This window comes from Coffea eugenioides, chromosome 6 (assembly GCF_003713205.1).
Source record: "Coffea eugenioides isolate CCC68of chromosome 6, Ceug_1.0, whole genome shotgun sequence".
NCBI classification, from domain to species: Eukaryota; Viridiplantae; Streptophyta; class Magnoliopsida; order Gentianales; family Rubiaceae; genus Coffea; species Coffea eugenioides.
In genome coordinates, this window is record NC_040040.1 from 27264817 (window position 1) to 27286307 (window position 21491).

The window sequence follows — 21491 nt, forward strand, 5'->3', positions numbered from 1 at the left end:
AAATAGGGATTTAATTGAATGAATTATGAAGGTTTTGGAGTCGAATTATGAAGTTCTGGAACTCTGGGGGTAAACCACAAAACAAAATGAAAATAAAGGGACTGAACTTGCAATTTTGGACAAACGATCGTCTTCCCCAACAGATTAAACATCAGTACACCATTTCTGTTTTTCTTACGACCAGAGTAGTGTGATACACCGAATGTTAGGAGATTGTTTTTAAAGAAGATACTGAAGTTTATTTCTTTGGGTTTGATTTAAAACCTTATTTTGTTTTAAAAGACTAGAAACCCTAAATTCTAATCCAAAAACTCTAGTTTACTTGTGACTAACCGGTTTTCTTAAATCTCTCATATTTTAATCGAAACCCTAATTGTAATCAATGGAATTGTACAATCCCTCACATTTTTCTTAAAATTCCTTTTCTTTGACATTTATTCCTTTCTAATAGCTTTACTACTCATTCACACCCTCAATAATTGCAATCAACCATAGAATCAAGGGTTTTCCCTTTAGATTTTTAGTTCGGGTAAATTAGGGCTTTTTGCGTATTTTGACCGTGTGCTCACTTGGTGAGATGTGTGCACTAAATTCGGTGATTAAGGGTGAGTTTAGATGATATTAAGTGTGTGATTAGAAGTAAGAATCATAAGTTAAAACCCTAGTATACGCGATTTAAGCAAAAACGGGTTGAATCGACGGGTACCGTTTGTTACCGAGTGAGTGCACCAGTTGAACACTACTTTATTACCTTAATCTCCTTGCTATTAATTGATTAAAATCAGCCCCCAAAATATCCTCAAGGTAGCCGAAATATTGGACCAAAAATAAGAGAGAAAAGAACAAAATTTGACTTCCAATCAAAGTGTGACACTTGTCAAATTTGACCCAAATTAATTTCTATCATTTTAGCCTTCTTGAAGCTTCATTTGAGCCTTCATTTTTAGCCTTCCTGCCATGAGTTTGAGAGGAAAAAAGAGAGAGGAAATCATCTCAACCCATCTTGAGCTTAGCTTGTTTGAGTGAGAAATCAAGAAAACTAAACCGATTAACTTCTAATTTGAGAGTTTAGGAAGCTTAGGGAGCTAAATTTTGCAAGGAAAGGTGAAGGATATCTCTTGCAAGCCTTTTATTGAGGTATTATGGCTGACCATATTCTTCCTTTCCCTTAGTCTTGTTTGAGTTATGTAGTAACTTGTATTCTTGCTTTGTGATACCTAATCTAAGTGATTTTGATGATTGTAGTGGTGAATTTTGAGTTAGGGTTTTGAATGGTTCACTTATAATTCTTGTTGTTTGGATGGTATATGGTGTATATAATCTTGCATAGGAAGTTATAGTAGTGATTTAAGCTAGAAATGTGAAGTTTACAATTTGAATTCACTAGATTCCAGATTTGAGTTTTCATGCTACCCTATTCTGACCGGTTCCATTAGGCGATGATGGAGGCCGAATTAGACTTAGCTCCAAACATGAAAGTTGTAGGAAATGATGTTAATAGTTTTCTACAAAATTTCAGCACAATCATAGCACTGTAGCTCATGAAATGACAAAAATACCCTCGACTGCCATAGGTAGAGTTCTGTGGATAGTTTTGACATTTCATCATTCTTGCCGGGGTTTTTCACCTTAATCCCTATTGAATTAGCATTTGACCAAAACATGAAAGTTGTAGTGCTATGTTTTAGGTTTCCAACGCATCTGAAAATGCCTCGATCAGACTTTTGTAGCCTAAGTTATTATTATTTGAACACAGTGCTGTTAACCAGCCTGCCGGTGGAATTCTGGTTCTGTAATCGATAAATTTGACCTTGGAAATGAACGAATTTTCTGTTGATGTCTTCATGAGACTTGTAGTTCTCCATCTTAGTTTTGAAATGGTATAAGTTGTACCCCAATCTGAAAAGCGTAGCTTCGGTTGTGACCGATACACTAAGAGACGTCAAATCTGCCATTTGGCTATTCGTCTTTAAACTTGATTTCTGGTTGCCTTGTTAAGACTTGTGTTGTAATTGGATTATTTTGAGCCTAGTTGAAGGGCTATTGTGGTAAAATTGCCTATGTGTGACATTGGGACTGATTTGAGGAAAATATTGAAGCCATAAATGGCTAGAAAATAGGTAAACACAAGGGGCATGCCACCCAAATTTTCACTAGAGGAATAAACTAGCCTTTGGAGTTCTAGTTCTGTATTTTGCAAATTTGACCTAGATCGACTAAAAACTGGGTCGAGCTGTCTTCATGAAAGTTGTAACCTTTTGTCTTAGCTACGAGACGCTACCTAGTACACCTTGATCTGATAACCACAGCTCTAGTTATGATCAAAATCGTGTAACCCATTTTCATACCGTTGTCATTTCCGCGCACGCGCACATGCATTTCCTTGTTATATTTGCCGCTTTAATCGTTTTAATCCTTATTTCCATTTGTGATGGTCGATTCACTGATAGTTGAGTATAATCTTCTGTCACAGGCAGTGACGAATCGGACGGAGTCGGTGGATCCGTATAAAGTGCCTTGATTTACATGCTCACTATTTTGAGTGAGTAATTGGGTTGTTTATTGATGTGAAATTGTCAAAGTGCTTTGTATATTCTAAATGGGTACTTAGGCAAGGGTGTACTTTATCTCACTCAACCTAAGCTCATCATTTGTTTTGATTTCATATGTGAGAATACATGCCTTATGTTGAGTATCACCTTTTTACTGTGTGCTGATGGGGGTGATTACATGACTTGAGTTGAACCCTTTTTTGCTGTGTGCTGTTGGGGTAAGTATTTTGTTGTGTACTTTGTTGAGAGATATCATCTATTGAGGGATTGGATATCTCAGGGCTTGGTTCCAACCCGGTTTCATGGGTAGACGAACTATTTGAGCCAGCCGGAGTTTGGTCGAAATTAGTTCCATGCTAACCTTGGGATTTCGTTCTTTGTTAAAGTTTTGATTAAAGCTAAGTGATTTTGTTTCGCTTGAGCTGCTGTGTGCTGTTGACTGGCCAGTGGGGGTTGATAAGGTGAATGGGGAAAGTAAGTAGAGTCTACGGACCATGAGTACTTTGAATGACGGAGTGTCAACAGGCATTAAAGCTCGGGAAATTGAACTGGCTTTGGAGCCATCCATATCCTACCATTGTGATGTTACCATTCTGTTATTGATGTGAAATATCCTAATTTACTTGTTTATTTGGATGTGAGTTTACATTTTTACCCCTGATTATTCACTAAGTATAGAGCTTACCCCGTTCCATTTGTTTTTCTTAGCAGGGGCCGACGCGGGGAAAGCTCGGGAAGGTGTATAGACTTTTGGTTATAGAATAGTTGAATTTGTACTTGTTATAAGTTGACTAGTGAAATGTATATTTTGGTTGTGGCAGTTATAGTTAGTAACTTCTCTAGAGTTTACTTTTTGGTACTAGTGGTGTGTATGGCTTAATGTAATAGTCTATACAACTTTTGAAAATGTAATAGTTTAAATAGAACTTTTTTTTGGCGTGAACTCTATTTTATCATTTTTGGAATCGAGTCCTGGCACGAGTTAGGCAGGCGATCCGCTAAGCCTTTTGGTACGCCTCTGGGTACGGTAGGGTTGTCACAGGTGGTATTAGAGCGCCTAGGTTAGAGGACTTGGGCAGTTGGGAAATGTGTTATAGAACATATAAGTATTCGATTGTCTTTCAATTGAATCGTATCTATTAAGATGAAATGCTGGAGAACTAATTAGGTAATACTTTGTTGTGTAGGTATGGAGGCTGAGGGACCTAGTGATATTGGTGGACCTAGCAATACCGGTGGACCTAACGGTGCCGGAGTACGAGCTACGAGTGTAGGCGGGCCGGTGAATCGGGTAGTGCACCGACGAGTCCTTAGATATCAGAGGAGGGTCGGGGAGCCCTATAGGCTATATTCTCTTTTCGGTCAAATGAATCGATCGTGTGAGTGTCGACATATGTATGGATACCCGGATGAGGTTGTTTTGGCTATAGATGACGAGCGTCGACACCTAGGTAGGACGGTTGACACTTTGAGGGTACAGTTGGATGAGGCCAGATGGGTAAGTCATGCACAGGCCATGCACCTACGTGACCTCGAGACGGGGTTACGAGTTGAGGAGAAGCGGACGCATACTTTTGGTCGTCAGCTTGAGGAGACCCATCGCCACCTCTTCGCTTTGAAGGGGCAGATGAGAGAGAGAGCCCGGGGTATTATGCTAGACTGTGAGATTCTCTTAGATATGACTACCGAGGCGCCACCTAGGGCTGGCGGCGCGGGGCCAATGGATGCGATATACTCTATGGCTCTGTAGGCGATTTTTCTCTAGGGCCGTTACTCTGACTTGTTATGTTGACTTTTGGAGCCGGTGTGCTCATTAATTAATATGTTTTGTACTGGTTGGATGTTAACTGTTATGTTGACTGATATGTGTATACTTTTGGCGTGAATTGTATATATATATGTATATAGTTTCGTGTATGATATTTTGATATCTTGGCTAATTCGTGCATTTCATAATTTTTCAACGCTTTGAACTCGTACCATATTTTGTTCCAATTATAGAAGTTATAATACAATCAAATGGAGACTCGTCGTGGGGGTAGAGGACGAGGACGAGAACGAGGACAAGGAACTGAAGGGGTAACAAATGAAAATACAAATATACAGGCCGAGACCCAAGTAGCTACAGCCATACAGCGAATGGCTGATTTGTTAGAACAAATGGTCAACCAACAGGGTCAAGGCCAGGTACAGCATCCCGGAAATCATGAGCGAGAGGACCGTGCCTTAGAACGGTTCCAAAAGTTTCTACCACCAAAATTTTGGGTGGACCTAACCCTGATATAGCGAAGAGTTGGTTGGATCTAATGTTAGATATATTCGCTGCATTAGGATACCCGAAGGAACGGCAGATAGCTTTCACCATTTTTCAATTTGAGGCAGCCCTCGTGCCTAGTGGAATGTGATTCCAGCCAAATGGGATAGAAAGCAGATCCCATGGACATGGGTTAATTTCACTCGTGAGTTTAATGAGAAGTACTTACCGCCACTTGTTCAAGAAAGACGAGAGGATGAGTTCATACGCCTACGTCAAGGGACTATGAGTGTGGCGGAGTACGAGATGCAATTTACCAAACTCTCTCGTTTTGCTCCAGAGTTAGTGCTGACAGACCGGAAGAGAATTCGTCTGTGTAACAGCCCCACTTTCCCCTAAGGCGAACCAAAGGGGTTAGCTGACTGCCTGCCCAGCTCTCGCCAGGACTACGGATCAGTTCACATCGATCTAATACGTTCCAGAACATACCCACGCGCGTAAACAAGTCAAAATCACAAAAGAAAAAAAACGCAAATTGAAACCGATGATGAACAGTACCGGCCATGTCCGAATCCGGATACTAGGCCGAGAGTAGCCAAATTTTCTTTTGCCGTTTGAAATACAAGTTAATCCGAAACCCAACCAAATGTCAACCAAACATATATACAGTGACATGTAACATTTACAAGCCAAAAGCCAAAGCGGCATATCAAAACGATTCATCATGGATATACATGATCGGTTTGCCAACCAAAAGAAATTGAACCCAATACACATTAGGGTTTCATGCAAGGAGCTAGTCAAAATAGACATATACATGGCTCAATTTGGCAACCAACAAGTATGAGCTTCCAAAAGTGATTATTTTCCTGTAAGGAAAACAAATGGAATGGTGTGAGCTAAAGCTCAGTGAGCAACTATCACACAATCAACCAAGATCACTTAAGCATAATCGTTCATTGCAAATATTCAAATAAGACGCAAAACAAATCGGTAAAAGGATACGGACGGCTCTCAAGAGCCCATTTCCACGCTTACATTCTTGATCGAACTTCATTGACCCTCCGTCAATGTTAAAAGTACCAAACCGTAGACCTCACTTCACTTCCATTCCTTCCACCCAACATACCCCAACCGGGCCCGCACTCCAAGCAGTAACTTTAGGTGATACTCGAGTACACCGGAACCAAGGGTCTCATTACCACAAGATTCTCATTACAGTCCCCGTGGCTAGTCAATTTTCACGACCAAGCCCTCGCTGGCTCGATTCGAGTGACTCCCAAAGGGGTTGAGCTCAGTAGTACAGTAGGGTCATTGGATACTCGTCCAACCGACACCCAAACAATATCAGTACAGTCATTCATAAAGCGGTACAGTAAGACAGTGAAACAGTACACAGTCGTTCACAAGCATAAAAGGAATGAGGGCGGTCAAGTACACCCTCACCCTAATCATTTCCAATAGCCAAACAAGCCTTCAAGGCATCACAATCACATATAGCAAAGCCACTTTATAAATCCAAGTGAGTAGTATACTCACCAATCGATAAAATGATGTTTCATGCACCGTCGTTAAACGAACGTCGTGCACCACCGTTTCCTCCTAGAACAAGTAAACAATTCCCATAAGACTCGATAACGAGTCATGAATCAACACTAATCACAACCCAATAGGGTTTCATATACATAAACAAGCATCATAAGCAAACCAGAAATTAGAAGTAGCACTAGCCTTGGCCCCGAATAGAAAAACTGTTTTGCCCTTATTATGCGGTAATGGCGTCAAATTCACTACGGTTATCGGATGGGGGTATAAGACCCACCGTTTCGAAGCTATGAAACAGGGCTACAACAATGAAGAAGGCCTCTCAGTCCAAATCCTAGCACAACTAGGTCAAAAATGCAGAAAACCAAGCCAGAACCGTAATTGCAGGTTCCCAAATCACATAAAACTGTAATCAGTCTATCTCAGCCTACACAGGTCCAAATGCATTGATTCCAAAGGCATATGAAATCTAAGACATTAAGCTACATTTCATCAGAAGACACCAACAACAAAATCCAAACCAATTCCAGTCAAAACAGGCAATTACTATCGCAGTTCGGACATTCTGTTCACCAAAAACAGCAACAGTAAAAACGGCATAACTCACTCTATACTACTCCAAATGCCCTGAAATGTTTCAGACACTTCATACTCATCAATACCTACAACTTTCATGTTTTGAGCAAAGTCCAATTCGGCCTCTATCTATGACCTAAAATTTCGGACAGATTAGGGGTTCATGAACCCTAACTTTTCACATTTCATTCCAAACCCAAAATTGATTGCATTTATCAACAATTCACACCCACTAGAGTCAAAGCCCCTTATTACCAACCATCAAAAACAACCACACCATCAAGATCATATGAAACCAGAAAATTCCTCAAAAAATAAAAAACTCAACCAAATCACTTCAAACCAAGAAATAAATCACAATTTCTAACACCATAGCCACCATTAGGCATAAATTCAACATCATTAGATATAGGAGGGTGTTCATATACCACTTACCAAGTAACCAAGAGAGAGGAAGATGTTGGACACCTTAAGTCTTCAAACAAACTTCACTAAACTACTTCCTAGCACCCAAGGAAGGAATTTTATGGAGTAAAAACTAATTTAAGCAAGTAGTTTGGATGATTTGAGCTAGGAATTTGCCAAGATGTTGAAGAGTTTTGTCTTTCTTCTTGCTAGAGAGGTTCGGCCATCAAGGGGTGAAAAATGGTAAGTTTTTTTGTGAATTTTGAAGATATTTAATCCATAAGTCAAAAGGTCAAAACCATGAATAGTAAATCATAAAGTCCACCCAATAGAAAAATGACACATGGCATCTCATTAAATGCAATTCAATCCTTTCTTTTCTCTCTCACATCAATCACCTCACACTCCTTTACTTATCCATTAACACCCGATAAATTTCACAGTATCCGAAACTTAATCTTATTGGCCGAATTTTTCCGAACTTTTCACACTAGTGGGTCCCACGTCCATTATATATTCTTAATTTTCCAAAAACTCTCCAAGGCGAGAAAAATCATCTAAAAACTATAATTGCTCATAAAATCCACTAAGAAAATATTTCTAAGCCAGAAAATGCAGAAAACATGTCTTGAAAGAGGAAAAACCCTAGGAGAATTATTAGAGGGTTTAAACGTAGAGATTCAAGAGGCACTGGCAGCTGTTCAATTGGAGACATATAGTCAAGCAATTAAAAAGACACAAAGAATTGAAAGTACTAAGAGTCAAGTAAAGGTTTTTCATGATAAGAAAAGAAGACAACCGAATACAAGCAGTTATATTGAGGGACAGAGCTCAAGGAGCGAGCCACCATCTAAGATGGGTCGAGGAGTAGGTGGTACACGATCAATAGGGACCCCGAGTCAATGAAATTTTGAGAAAGGTTAGGCAGGGAGTGAGACCCAAAGGGGTACCTCACGTGGAGGTCCGACATTAGGACCTAGAATGACATGTGGGTTTTGTGGGGCTGCTAACCACATGGAAGATAATTGTTGGAAGAAAGGGCAAGTTCGAAAATGCTACCGATGTGATAGTGCTGAGCACCTGATTGCTCAGTGCCCTCACCTACCAAAAGAAGGAAATTTGCCAAGGGCAGAAGGGAACACTTCTAAGCCAATCAATGTAACGGGTAATCGACCGAAAGTGCCGGCAAGGACCTATACAATAGGAAATCAAGAGGTGACAGACCCATTGGAAATTATCGAAGGTACCCTCCCTATTTTCCATCGTATTGAGGTTTCCTTCTACTTGTTTTACAAGACATTTAAAGACCATTTAGACTTTGAGATAAGGATTACACGGTTGGTTCTTGGATTGAAATACATAAAGGGACAAACTTTTGAGGTAAATTTTGAGATTGTGATACACCGAATGTTAGGAGATTGTTTTTAAAGAAAATATTGAAGTTTATTTCTTTGGGTTTGATTTAAAACCTTATTTTGTTTTAAAAGACTAGAAACCCTAAATTCTAATCCAAAAATTCTAGTTTACTTGTGACTAACCGATTTTCTTAAATCTCTCATATTTTAATCGAAACCCTAATTATAATCAATGGAATTGTACAATCCGTCACATTTTTCTTAAAATTCCTTTTCTTTGACATTTATTACTTTCTAATAGCTTTACTACTCATTCACACCCTCAGTAATTGCAATCAACCATAAAATCAAGGGTTTTCCCTTTAGGTTTTTAGTTCGGGTAAATTAGGGCTTTTTGCGTATTTTGACCGTGTGCTCACTTGGTGAGATGTGTGCACTAAATTTGGTGATTAAGGATGAGTTTAGATGATATTAAGTGTGTGATTAGAAGTAATAATCATAAGTTAAAACCCTAGTATACGCGATTTAAAAAAAAAAGGGTTGAACCGACGGGTACCATTTGTTATCGAGTGAGTGCACCACTTGAACACTACTTTATTACCTTAATCTCCTTGCTATTAATTGATTAAAATCAACCCCTAAAATATCCTCAAGGCAGCCGAAATATTGGACCAAAAATAAGAGAGAAAAGAACAAAATTTGACTTCCAATCAAAGTGTGACACTTGTCAACTTTGACCCAAATTAATTCCTATCATTTTAACCTTCTGGAAGCTTCATTTGAGCCTTCATTTTCAGCCTTCCAGCCGTGAGTTTGAGAGGAAAAAAGAGAGAGGAAACCATCTCAATCCATCTTGAGCTTAGCTTGTTTGAGTGAGAAATCAAAAAAACTAAACCGATTAACTTCTAATTTGAGAGTTAAGGAAGCTTGGGGAGCTAAATTTTGCAAGAAAATGTGAAGGATATCTCTTGCAAGCCTTTTATTGAGGTATTATGGCTGACCACCTTCTTCCTTTCCCTTAGTCTTGTTTGAGTTATGTAGTAACTTGTTTTCTTGCTTTGTGATGCCTAATCTATGTGATTTTGATGATTGTAGTGGTGAATTTTGAGTTAGGGTTTTGAATGGTTCACTTATAATTTTGGTTGTTTGGATGGTATATGGTGTATATAATCTTGCATAGGAAGTTATAGCAGTGGTTTAAGCTAGAAATGTGAAGTTTACACTTTGAATTCACTAGATTCCAGATTTGAGTTTTCATGCTACCTTGTTCTGACCGGTTCCATTTGGCCATGATGGAGGCCGAATTAGACTTATCTCCAAACATGAAAGTTGTAGGAAACAATGGTTTATAGCTGTCTACAAAATTTTAACTCAATCCGTGTACTGTACCTTGTGAAATGACAAAAATACCCTCGCCTGCCATAGGTAGAGTTCTGTGGATAGTTTTGACATTTCATCATTCTGCCCGGGGTTTTTCACCTTGATTCGTATTAAATTAGCATTTGACCAAAACACAAAAGTTGTAGTGCTATGTTGTAGGTTTCCAACGCATCTGAAAATGCCTCGATCAGACTTTTATAGCCTGAGTTATTGTTATTTGAACACAGTGCTGTTAACCAGCCTGCCGGTGGAATTCTGGTTCTGTAATCGATAAATTTGACCTTGGAAATGAACGAATTTTCTGTTGATGTCTTCATGGGACTTGTTTTTCTCCATCTTAGTTTTGAAACAATATAAGTTGTACCCCAATCCGATAATCGTAGCTTCTGTTGTGAGCGATACGCTAAGAGACGTCAAATCTGCCATTTGGCTATTCGTCTTTAAACTTGATTTCTGGTTGCCTTGTTAAGACTTGTGTTGTAATTGGATTATTTTGAACCTAGTTGAAGGGCTATTGTGGTAACATTGCCTATGTGTGACATTGGGACTGATTTGAGGAAAATATTGAAGCCATAAATGGCTGGAAAATATGTAAACAGAAGGGGCATGCCGCCCAAATTTTCACTAGAGGAATAAACTAGCCTTTGAAGTTCTAGTTCGGTATTTTGCAAATTTGACCTAGATCCACTAAAAACTGGGTCGAGTTGTCTTCATGAAAGTTGTAACCTTTTGTCTTAGCTACGAGACGCTACCTAGTACACCTTGATCCGATAACCACAACTCTAGTTATGATCAAAACCGTGTAACCCATTTTCATACCTTTGTCATTTCCGCGCACGCGCGCATGCATTTCCTTGTTCTTTTTGCCGCTTTAATCATTTTAGTCCTTGTTATTCTTGGTTTTGATGATCACAAAGGTCTTTGAAATGTTTGTTTAACTCTATTCAAATATAAGTGTTTTCTGTCTATCAAAGAATCAGGTACGAATATGTCAAGAATTGAAAATCAACCAAAAGAAGAAGCAAAAACAGGACACTCATGTCGGACGTCCTAAGGAATTGGTCGGACGTCCGAAAGGATGAAGATAATTAAGAAGAAGATTCTGTCGGACGCTCGTGAGGAAGCATCGGACGTCCGGATGGATCGGACGTACTCCTCGGACGCACATCGAACGTGTCGGACGTCCTAAAAATTCCACAAAATGTTGATGACTCTCTGCCAAGACTCTGTCGGACGCTCGTAAGGAAGCATCGAACGTCCTGAAGGATCGGACGCATGCTTCGGACGCACATCAATCTCATCGGACGTCCTAATAATTCCACAAAGATTTGTTAACTCTCTGGACGACGTTCGGACACAGAAGCTCGGACGATAAAATACCATCGGACGTCCGAACAACAACTTGACTGAGTTTCGGACGATGGGATCGGACGATGACTAAGACGTCGGACGTCCGACAGCTCCAACGGCTAGCTGACTCTTCATCTGCCTTCTATCCGTTGGAAGTATTAATGAAGCTCATTGTTGGCTCCCTTTAAATACAAACGATTCTGATTCAGAAGAGGACTTTTGCACACTTTGTTTACAAGATCTCAAGAGTTATTTTAGCTAGAAAATAGTCTCCAAAGCTAGATTTGTTCTCCAAGTGGTGTGAATTTCTTGTGAGCTTTTCTCTTGTGGTTGAAAGTTTCATTAGTGTAGCTTTGTTGAGGGTTATCTGAGTGATTGTAAAACTTCTTAGCTTGACTAAGTGAGACTTAGGGCAAGGAGGAAGTGCTCCCTCCATTGTACATCTAGTTGATCATCTTTCATCAAAGAGAAGTTGCTCAACCTAGTGATTGGTCTTCAAGTTTGAGGAAAGCTTGGTAGACAATCGGTTTGATATTTTATCTTATTCTTTTTGTTTAATAAAATTCTCATTGCTTATCTATACTTATTTTTCGAATCAATATTGCTCTCTTCTTCTAATCTACTTGATTGATTATTACTAGAAAAGAAGGTAAATTTTTATTAAGCAAAAATTACATAAATTTGATTAAGATTTTAATCAACCTAATTCACCCCCCCTCTTAGGTTGTCTTTGGGCCTTACAATTGGTATCAGAGCTTGGTCTCCTAGAGATTAAGCTCTAACGGCTTGGAGTAAAGATGACAACCAGTCATGCTATGTTTGTTGAGGGGCAATCTGTTACTAGGCCTCCCATGTTCAGTGGCTCCAATTATGTTAGCTGGAAAGAAAGGATGATTATCTTTTTGCAATCTATTGATATTGAGCTATGGTTTATTGTGAGTGAAGGACCGCATGAAGCTAACTTTCTTGATGCAGATACAGGGTTGCTTCGGCCAAAAAGAAGAGCTGAAATGAATGCTCAAGATAGGATTAATCTCACATTGAATGCCAAAGCCATGAATGTTCTTTATAGTGCCTTAGATTCAAATGAATCAATTAGAGTAAAAGGCTATAAATCGGCCAAAGAAATGTGGGATAAGCTAAGAGAAATCCATGAGGGTGGTGACAACGTGAGAGAACAGAAAAAGGCTATCTTGGTCACAAAGTATGAATCATTTAAAATTGAACCTCTTGAGGATATTAACAAAATGTATTGCAGGTTCAATGACTTGATCAAAGATCTCGAGGTGTTGGGCAAAGAGTACACCTTGGGAGAGAAGAACAGGAAAATTCTCAATGCATTGGGCAAAGAATGGGAAAATAAAGTGACTGCAATAGAGGAGGCTAAGGATTTAAATTCTGTGCCTATTGAATCTCTCATTAACTCACTAACTTCTTATGAGTTGAAACTAAAATCTAAAGTGCAGGAGGAAGAGGATGCTAGAGCAAAGAGAAATATTGCTCTGAAGACTACTCAAAGTGAAGATGATCCAGCTCACTTGGATGATGAAGACTCGGATGGTGATGATAATGATCTTGCTCTCATCACAAGAGGCTTCAAGAGAATCTTGAATAAAAGGAAGTTTAGAAAGGGAGGACCTAGCAATCAATTTCAAAATTATTCATCAAATGCAAGGAACAAAGGAAAACAAGAATTCAACAAGAAGCTAGTGGATAAATGCTATGAATGTGGACAGCCTGGACACTATGCAAACGAATGTCCCATGAAGAAAATGAAAGATGGGAAAGCTGATCGAAAGCCAAGATTCAACAACTTCCAGATTACTTGGAATGAATGCAACTCTGAAGGGGAAGTTGAAGAAGAGGAAGAATCAGCTCAAATGGCCTTCATGGCTATTGGAGATAATGAGGAAAAAGGCTCAAACAAGTCCAAATGGTTTATTGATAGTGGCTGCTCAAGGCATATGACCGGTGATCCCTCTTTGTTCATAAAGCTAAAATCAAAATCAAGTGGAAAGGTGACATTCGGTGATGATGTGAAAGCTAAGACAATTGGAATAGGTGATGTTGGTAAGGATGGTTGAAACTTTTGTTCATAATGTGCTCTTAGTTGATAATTTAGGTTATAACTTGCTTAGTGTTAGTCAATTGTGTGATAAAGACTTGAATGTGTTGTTTAAAAAGCATGAATGCATTGTGCTTGATTCCAAATATAATGTTGTGTTCAAAGGTAAGAGGTTTAACGACATATATATTGTGGTTCTTGATAAAATTGATTCTTCTAGCTTCAAATGTCTTAAAGCTTCAAATGAAGATCCTTGGTTGTGGCATAGGAGACTTTGTCATTTTAACATGGATTTACTAAAGGAAATTTCGAAAAAGGAGCTGGTTAGAGGCTTGCCAAAAATCTGTTTTGAAAAGGATAAAATTTGTGATGCATGTCAATTTGGAAAGCAAACAAAAGTTTCTTTTAAACCAAAGAAGTGTGTTTCAACTTCTAAACCTTTAGAACTCTTGCATCTTGACTTATTTGGTCCTACTCAAATCACTAGCTTGGGAGGTAAGAAATACTGCTTTGTGATTGTGGATGATTATTCTAGATATACTTGGGTGATATTTCTTGCTCATAAGGATGATGCCTTCAAGAATTTCACTTCATTGTTTGCTAAAGTGCAAAATCTGCTTGGCTTAAAAATTGTTAGGATTAGAAGTGATAATGGAACGGAATTCAAGTATTGTGATTTTCCAGATTTCTGTGATCATAATGGCATAACACATGAGTTTTCAATTGCAAGAACTCCACAACAAAATGGTGTTGTAGAAAGGAAAAATAGGACACTACAAGAGGCTGCTAGAACTATGTTAAGTGAATGTAGCTTGCCAAAATACCTTTGGGCTGAAGCGGTAAACACTGCATGTTAAGTGATTAACAGAATCCTTTTGAGACCCATTTTGAATAAGACATCTTATGAACTGATTTTTGATAAAAAACCTACGGTTGGATATTTCAAAGTCTTTGGTTGTAAATGTTTTATTTTAAATTTAAAGGAACATCGTGGTAAGTTTGAGAAAAAATCTGATGAAGGAATATTTTTGGGTTATTGTGAGAACAAAAGAGGATATAGAGTCTTTAATAGAAGGACTCTTGTGATTGAAGAAGCCATTCACATAACATTTGATGAAACTAATGATGATAATTCCAAAAGTTCGTGTGAGGATGATGATGTAGGTGTTCGTGAAGGAATGGAAAAGCTGAAAATTGGTAATGAAGGAATATCTAAACCAGCAGCAATGGAAATGATGGATGAAGCTCATAATGATCAAGAAAAGGGTGATGAAGATGAGAATGATGATTCAGTCAAAGACCTTCCCAATGCTTGGAAATTCAGCCAAAATCATCCAAGAGAGCTTATAATTGGTGATCCATCCGAAAAGGTAAAGACTCGTTCTTCATCTAGAATATTGATAGACAATTTTGCTTTAGTTTCTCTTTTTGAACCCAAAAACATCGATGATGCTTTAAAGGATGATAACTGGATTTTGGCTATGCAAGAGGAACTTAACCAATTTGAGAGAAATAAGGTTTGGACACTTGTTGATAGACCTCAAAATCAACCTATCATTGGCACAAAGTGGATATTTAGAAATAAATTGGATGATAAAGGTGTTGTTATAAGGAATAAAGCCAGATTAGTTGCTAAAGGATATGCACAAGAAGAAGGAATTGATTTTGATGAAACATTTGCTACCGTAGCAAGATTAGAATCTATTAGAATGCTTCTTGCTTTTGCTTGTTTCAAAGGTTTCAAATTGTTTCAAATGGATGTTAAAGTGCCTTTTTAAATGGTTTTATTGATCAAGAAGTATATGTGGATCAATCTCCCGGTTTTGAAAATACAAAATTTCCAAGTCATGTGTTTAAACTATCTAAAGCATTATATGGTTTAAAACAGGCTCCAAGAGCTTGGTATGAAAGATTAAGTGGTTTCTTGATTGAAAATGGTTTCAAAAGAGGTTTTGTGGACACCACACTGTTTACTAAGCAAGTGTTAAATGACCTTCTTATTGTGCAAATATATGTTGATGATATTATTTTTGGTGCTACTAATGAGTATTTATGCAAGGATTTTTCCACCACTATGCAAAGTGAATTTGAAATGAGTATGATGGGAGAATTAAATTTCTTCCTTGGACTTCAAATACATCAAGCCCTTGAGGGAATTTTTATAAATCAAGCAAAATATACCAAGGAATTGCTGAAAAAGTTTGGCATGGAAGACTCAAAGCAAGTTGGAACTCCAATGTGCACTTCTACAAAACTTGACAAAGATGAAGAAGGTAATCATGTGGATGAAAAGCACTATAGAGGTATGATCGGAAGCTTACTCTATTTAACCGCAAGTAGACCTGATATTATGTTTGCTGTTTGCTTGTGTGCTAGATTTCAATCTTGTCCAAAAGAATCACATTTAAATGCTGTTAAAAGAATTTTTAGGTATTTGAAAGGTACATTAGACTATGGTCTTTGGTATGCTAGATCTTGTGAATTTGCTTTATATGGATATTCGGATGCGGATTTTGGTGGTTGTCGTGTGGACAGAAAAAGTACTAGTGGAACTTGTCACTTTCTTGGTAATTGCTTAGTTTCTTGGTTTAGCAAAAAGCAAAATGCAATATCTTTGTCTACAACCGAAGCGGAATATATTGCCGCTAGTGCATGTTGTGCTCAACTTTTATGGATGAAGCATACCTTGAATGATTTTGGATTGTTATATGACTGCATGCCTATATTCTGTGATAATACTAGTGCTATTAATTTGACCAAAAATCCAATTCAACATTCTAGGACAAAGCATATAGATATAAAGCACCACTTTATTCGAGATCTTGTTCAAAAAGGTGAAATTTGTGTAAATTATGTTTGCTCTAAAGATCAATTTGCTGATATTTTTACCAAAGCTTTGCCATTAGATCAGTTCACTCATCTAAGATCAAAATTGGGAATAATCGAAAAATCATCTTAAAATTTCTCAAAGTCTTCGGACGTCCGAAAGAAGATGAACGGACGTCCGATAATGTTCTTCAGCTATTTTTTTCCAGAAAACACCTGTTCGGACGAAGCTGTCGGACACACGACTTCGTTCGGCCGTCCGACAGTGCAACGGCTCACTTTTTAAAATAACTTTCTCCCTCATTTGCTTCAAACTCTTTTTCTTCTATTTCCTCTCGGACGACAACTCTCTCATTTCTCACTCTCAAATTCATACCATTCTGAAGCTCTCATTCCCAAATTGACTCAAACAAAACTTTTCCTGGTTGATTGCGATTCATTTCTCCTGATCATTTCACCGAATCGCTTAACAATTCGTAAATTCCCAAATTTTCCTCAAAACCCTACTTTCTCATAACCGCTCTGTCAAATCTTGTTCAAGGCCTTTTTGTCCCAAAATTTCTGTGCGATTCACTTCCCTACTACTGTGTGCATCATTTGCATCCTTCATTCCACACATTTCGCACAATGGTGAATCTAAGAGGAGGAAAGGTTACTGCCGGACGCAAGCATCCACTCAGGGATGAGGAGGAGGATCTTCCTACGGTCAAACGTTCTTCCAAACGCTTCAAGAGAGGAGCAGTAAAAGGTCAAATGTCACGGCCTACTCCACAACCCACCTCTCAGCCTGAATCTGGACAGGGAACCTCTTCTCAACCGCCTCCAAAATCAGCCACACTCCCTACATTCTTTGATGATGCTGCAAAAGACAAACACTCCTGGATATCCCAGAAAGGTGTCATCCCTCAACGAATTGTAAACTCCTCTGAATTTCGCCACATAGGTTTAGAATCCATTCTGAGTCTATTTGCTTTCCAGAAATGGTCACATCTCGTTTCTATGCCCAATGTTTATTACCCTGAAATGCTGCATCAATTCTTTGCTAATCTTAGGAAAGGCACTGATCAGACTGAGATTATGTCCAGGGTTAATGGGGTAGACTTAGTCTTTGATTCTGAAATTGTGAATGATATTTTAAAAACTACTATTGAACCTGGATGCAAGGATAAAATTGCAAATTTCTTTTCCTATGAAGAGCACCCTACTGCTGATAATCATTTTGATGGGGCTAAAATGTTAACTTATTTTAAAAGAAGTTTTTCCTCCCCTGCTGATGCTAAACTGAATGATCTTGCTCCTGTGAATCTAATTGCCTTTTCAATCATTTCAAACCTGCTTGTACCCACTGATGGTCATAGAACTGATGCAAACAAAATGGAGTTGTATCTCTTTTACTGTTTTCGAGAAAAAATTCGTATTGATTTCGGTTTTGTCATGTGCAAGTTTTTACTTCGCTATGCCACTGATTCTCGCAGAAAATTATCTTATGGAAAGTTTCTTCAAAAGATTTTTGAGTTTTACAAAGTTCCAATTCTAGGTGTCTGTCCCAAAGAAGCATCTTCTTATGCCTTTACCAAAGGATATTTTGAAAGGAAAAATCTTGTTTTTAAAGATAATCTGTGGGCTTATAAGGGGGCATCATCTAGTGAACAGAGGTCTAAGACTGCACATGATCCTTCATCTGTTTCACTCACTCCCATTCATCCCAGGAAGTCTGCCACTAAAGCAGCTTCCTCCTCCAATGATGAAGTGATTGAGTTCCTTCGTGAACTCAAACAGCATGTTCTTCTTCTAGAACATGGTCTAATGCTCACCATGTCCTCTGAGCAACAAACAGCCTTCCTAGACAAAAAGAACCTTCTTTTTCCCCCACCTGTGGTTGAGGAAGTTTCCCATGACAAAGAACCACACCCCACTGATCCAAGCTCATCAATTCCAGACCCTGGTTCATCAACTCCTGTGACTCCTCATGGCCCTTCCACAACAGATAAAGGCAAGGCACCAGTTGAAGAGGCTGCTGCAGATGATGAAGAAACTGAAGAGGAGGACCTCTCCCAATATCAGCTCTCGCGAAGAACACCTGGATCCACATAGTTCACCATTTAGGACATTTGCATTTTGTTTATTTCATATGTTTGTGGTGTTCAACAATGGATATGTAGATGAATTCAACATTTGGTTATGATTATGTTTATGTTTCTTTTGGTACTGTTTGATAGATGTTTAAGTATTTTGAATGATGATTGTGTGGATGTAATGAATTTTATGGATGATTGTGTGAATGTTTAAGTATTTTTGAATGATGTTTGTGGATGAGATGGATGTGATTGATTGCCCTTTTGTGATGACAAAAAGGGGGAGAGGACTGGATTGATTGATGATTGATGATTTAATCAAATTTGGATTGGCTGATGGATTGAATTGGTAAAATGCTGGATGTTGGCTGCTTAATTGTCATATATTGGATAATTGTTTAATTCGGTTGGGCAGCCAAATGAGGGGGAGTTTTTCAAATTTTTTTTTATGATTCACTAAGTAAGGGGGAGTTCTTGTCTATTGAGAAAGGGGGAGTTTTTTTTTTATTGCAATCATCAAATCTCATTTCAAACCTTTGTTTTGTCATCATCAAAAAGAGGGAGAATGTTATTCTTGGTTTTGATGATCACAAAGGTCTTTGAAATGTTTTTTTAACTCTCTTCAAATATAAGTGTTTTCTGCCTATCAAAGAATCAGGTACGAATATGTCAAGAATTGAAAATCAACCAAAAGAAGAAGCAAAAACAGGACACTCATGTCGGACGTCCTAAGGAATTGGTCGGACGTACTCCTCGGACGCACATCGAACGTGTCGGACGTCCTAAAAATTCCACAAAATGTTGATGACTCTCTGCCAAGACTCTGTCGGACGCTCGTAAGGAAGCATCGGACGTCCTAAAGGATCGGACGCATGCTTCGGACGCACATCAATCTCATCGGACGTCCTAAAAATTCCACGAAGATTTGTTAACTCTCTGGACGACGTTCGGACACAGAAGCTCGGACGATAAAATACCATCGGACGTCCGAACAACAACCTGACTGAGTTTCGGACGATGGGATCGGACGATGACTAAGACGTCGGACGTCCGACAGCTCCAACGGCTAGCTGACTCTTCATCTGCCTTCTATCCGTTGGAAGTATTAATGAAGCTCATTGTTGGCTCCCTTTAAATACAAACGATTCTGATTCAGAAGAGGACTTTTGCACACTTTGTTTACAAGATCTCAAGAGTTATTTTAGCTAGAAAATAGTCTCCAAAGCTAGATTTGTTCTCCAAGTGGTGTGAAAGTTTCATTAGTGTAGCTTTGTTGAGGGTTATCTGAGTGATTGTAAAACTTCTTAGCTTGACTAAGTGAGGCTTAGGGCAAGGAGGAAGTGCTCCCTCCATTGTACATCTAGTTGATCATCTTTCATCAAAGAGAAGTTGCTCAACCTAGTGATTGGTCTTCAAGTTTGAGGAAAGCTTGGTAGACAATCGGTTTGATATTCTATCTTATTCTTTTTGTTTAATAAAATTCTAATTGCTTATCTATACTTGTTTTTCGAATCTACTTGATTGATTATTACTAGAAAAGAAGGTAAATTTTTATTAAGCAAAAATTGCATAAATTTGATTAAGATTTTAATCAACCTAATTCACCCCCCTCTTAGGTTGTCTTTGGGCCTTACAGGGCTGATACTAGGATGACTTCACCTTTTCCTTTTGGTTCGTCCGTATATTACTACCACCTGACGTTAGTATATGTGCTTGTATAATATGGCGTGTTATGTGCGATATGTTATTTGTGTAATTGGTATGATAGATTTTGTTATTTTAGTCAATTTATTGCATTCATGCATTAAAGTACCTTTTTGGAAAGAAAAGAGAGAGGGGGGAAAAAAAAAAAAACGTAGCGAGGACATGGTTATAGCAGTGAAACAAAACGAGACCGAGAGTCAAGAGAAAAAAGGGAGGAAACAACAGCTGAACCAAACATGGACCAAGAGTGCCACTGGTATTCAAGACTTTATTATGACCCATTGTTTTGCCGACAGGCTACCATCTGAGGTCCAGCAATTCTGTGAAATGGCACGTTGGGTTGAGATGTATAAGGAAATCGCGGTTCTTCGAGACGAAATAGAAGTCCAAAAGAAACTAGTCGCATACTGGGAAGGGCGATGGAAGCACGAGTATTCAGAGAAAATTGAGCTTTTGCACCAGAACCTAAAGCTAAAAAGGAAATACGAAGGGATTTCCGAGGAGGCTCTTGAAAAGGCTCAACGAATCGAGAATGCAAAGGCGCAAGTGAAAGTTTCCCAAATACGGAAAAGGGGTGCAGTGAGTAGCGTGAGTGAGGAACCTAGCGAAGCAATGGAACCTTCTAAAGTACGGAAAGTGAACCAGTTATTCCGGCCGCCATGGACATTGGGGGCGGTAAATGAAAGATTTATCAAAGGAAGCCAAACCGGACAGGGGGAGACTTCTCCGGAAAGCAAAAAGATGGCTTCCCACTTGACTTGTGACTATTGCAGGAAGGCCAATCACACCGAGAACGATTGTTGGAGAAAGGGGAGGAGATGTCTGCGCTGTGGGAGCGCCGAGCATCGAATTGCTCATTGTCCGATTAAAGTGCGTAAAAAGAAAGGAACCCAACAACCAACCAAGACCGACCCTGGACCGTCAAGTGGAGAAGAGACTGGAATGAAGAACCTCATTTCTTCTGACTCTGACGACGAAGAAGGTACAGGCCATTGGTTACTTTAAATTTTGAAGGTAAAATTTCGAGGGCGAAATTCTTTTAAGGGGGAGAGAGTGTGAGAACCCGTAATTTGCATTTTTTAGGTTTTCGCATTTTTCATGGCTTGTTTTCTGCATTTTCGTGAGTAGGAAAAATTTCTAGATATTTTTAAGGAGCAGATATAGTTTTTAGATGATTTTTCTAGTATCGAATAGGTTTTGAGAAAAAAGAGCGTATACTGGATGTGGGACCCACTAGTGTGAAAAGTTCGAAAAAAATTCGGCCAACTAGGTTAAGTTTTGAATACTGGAATTAAATTACTGGGTGTTATGAGATGTTTAGAGGTTGCCAAGTGGATAGGTGTGAGAGAGACAAAAGTTAGGCAAACCATTAATGCAAGTGACATGTGTCACTTAGAGATTAAA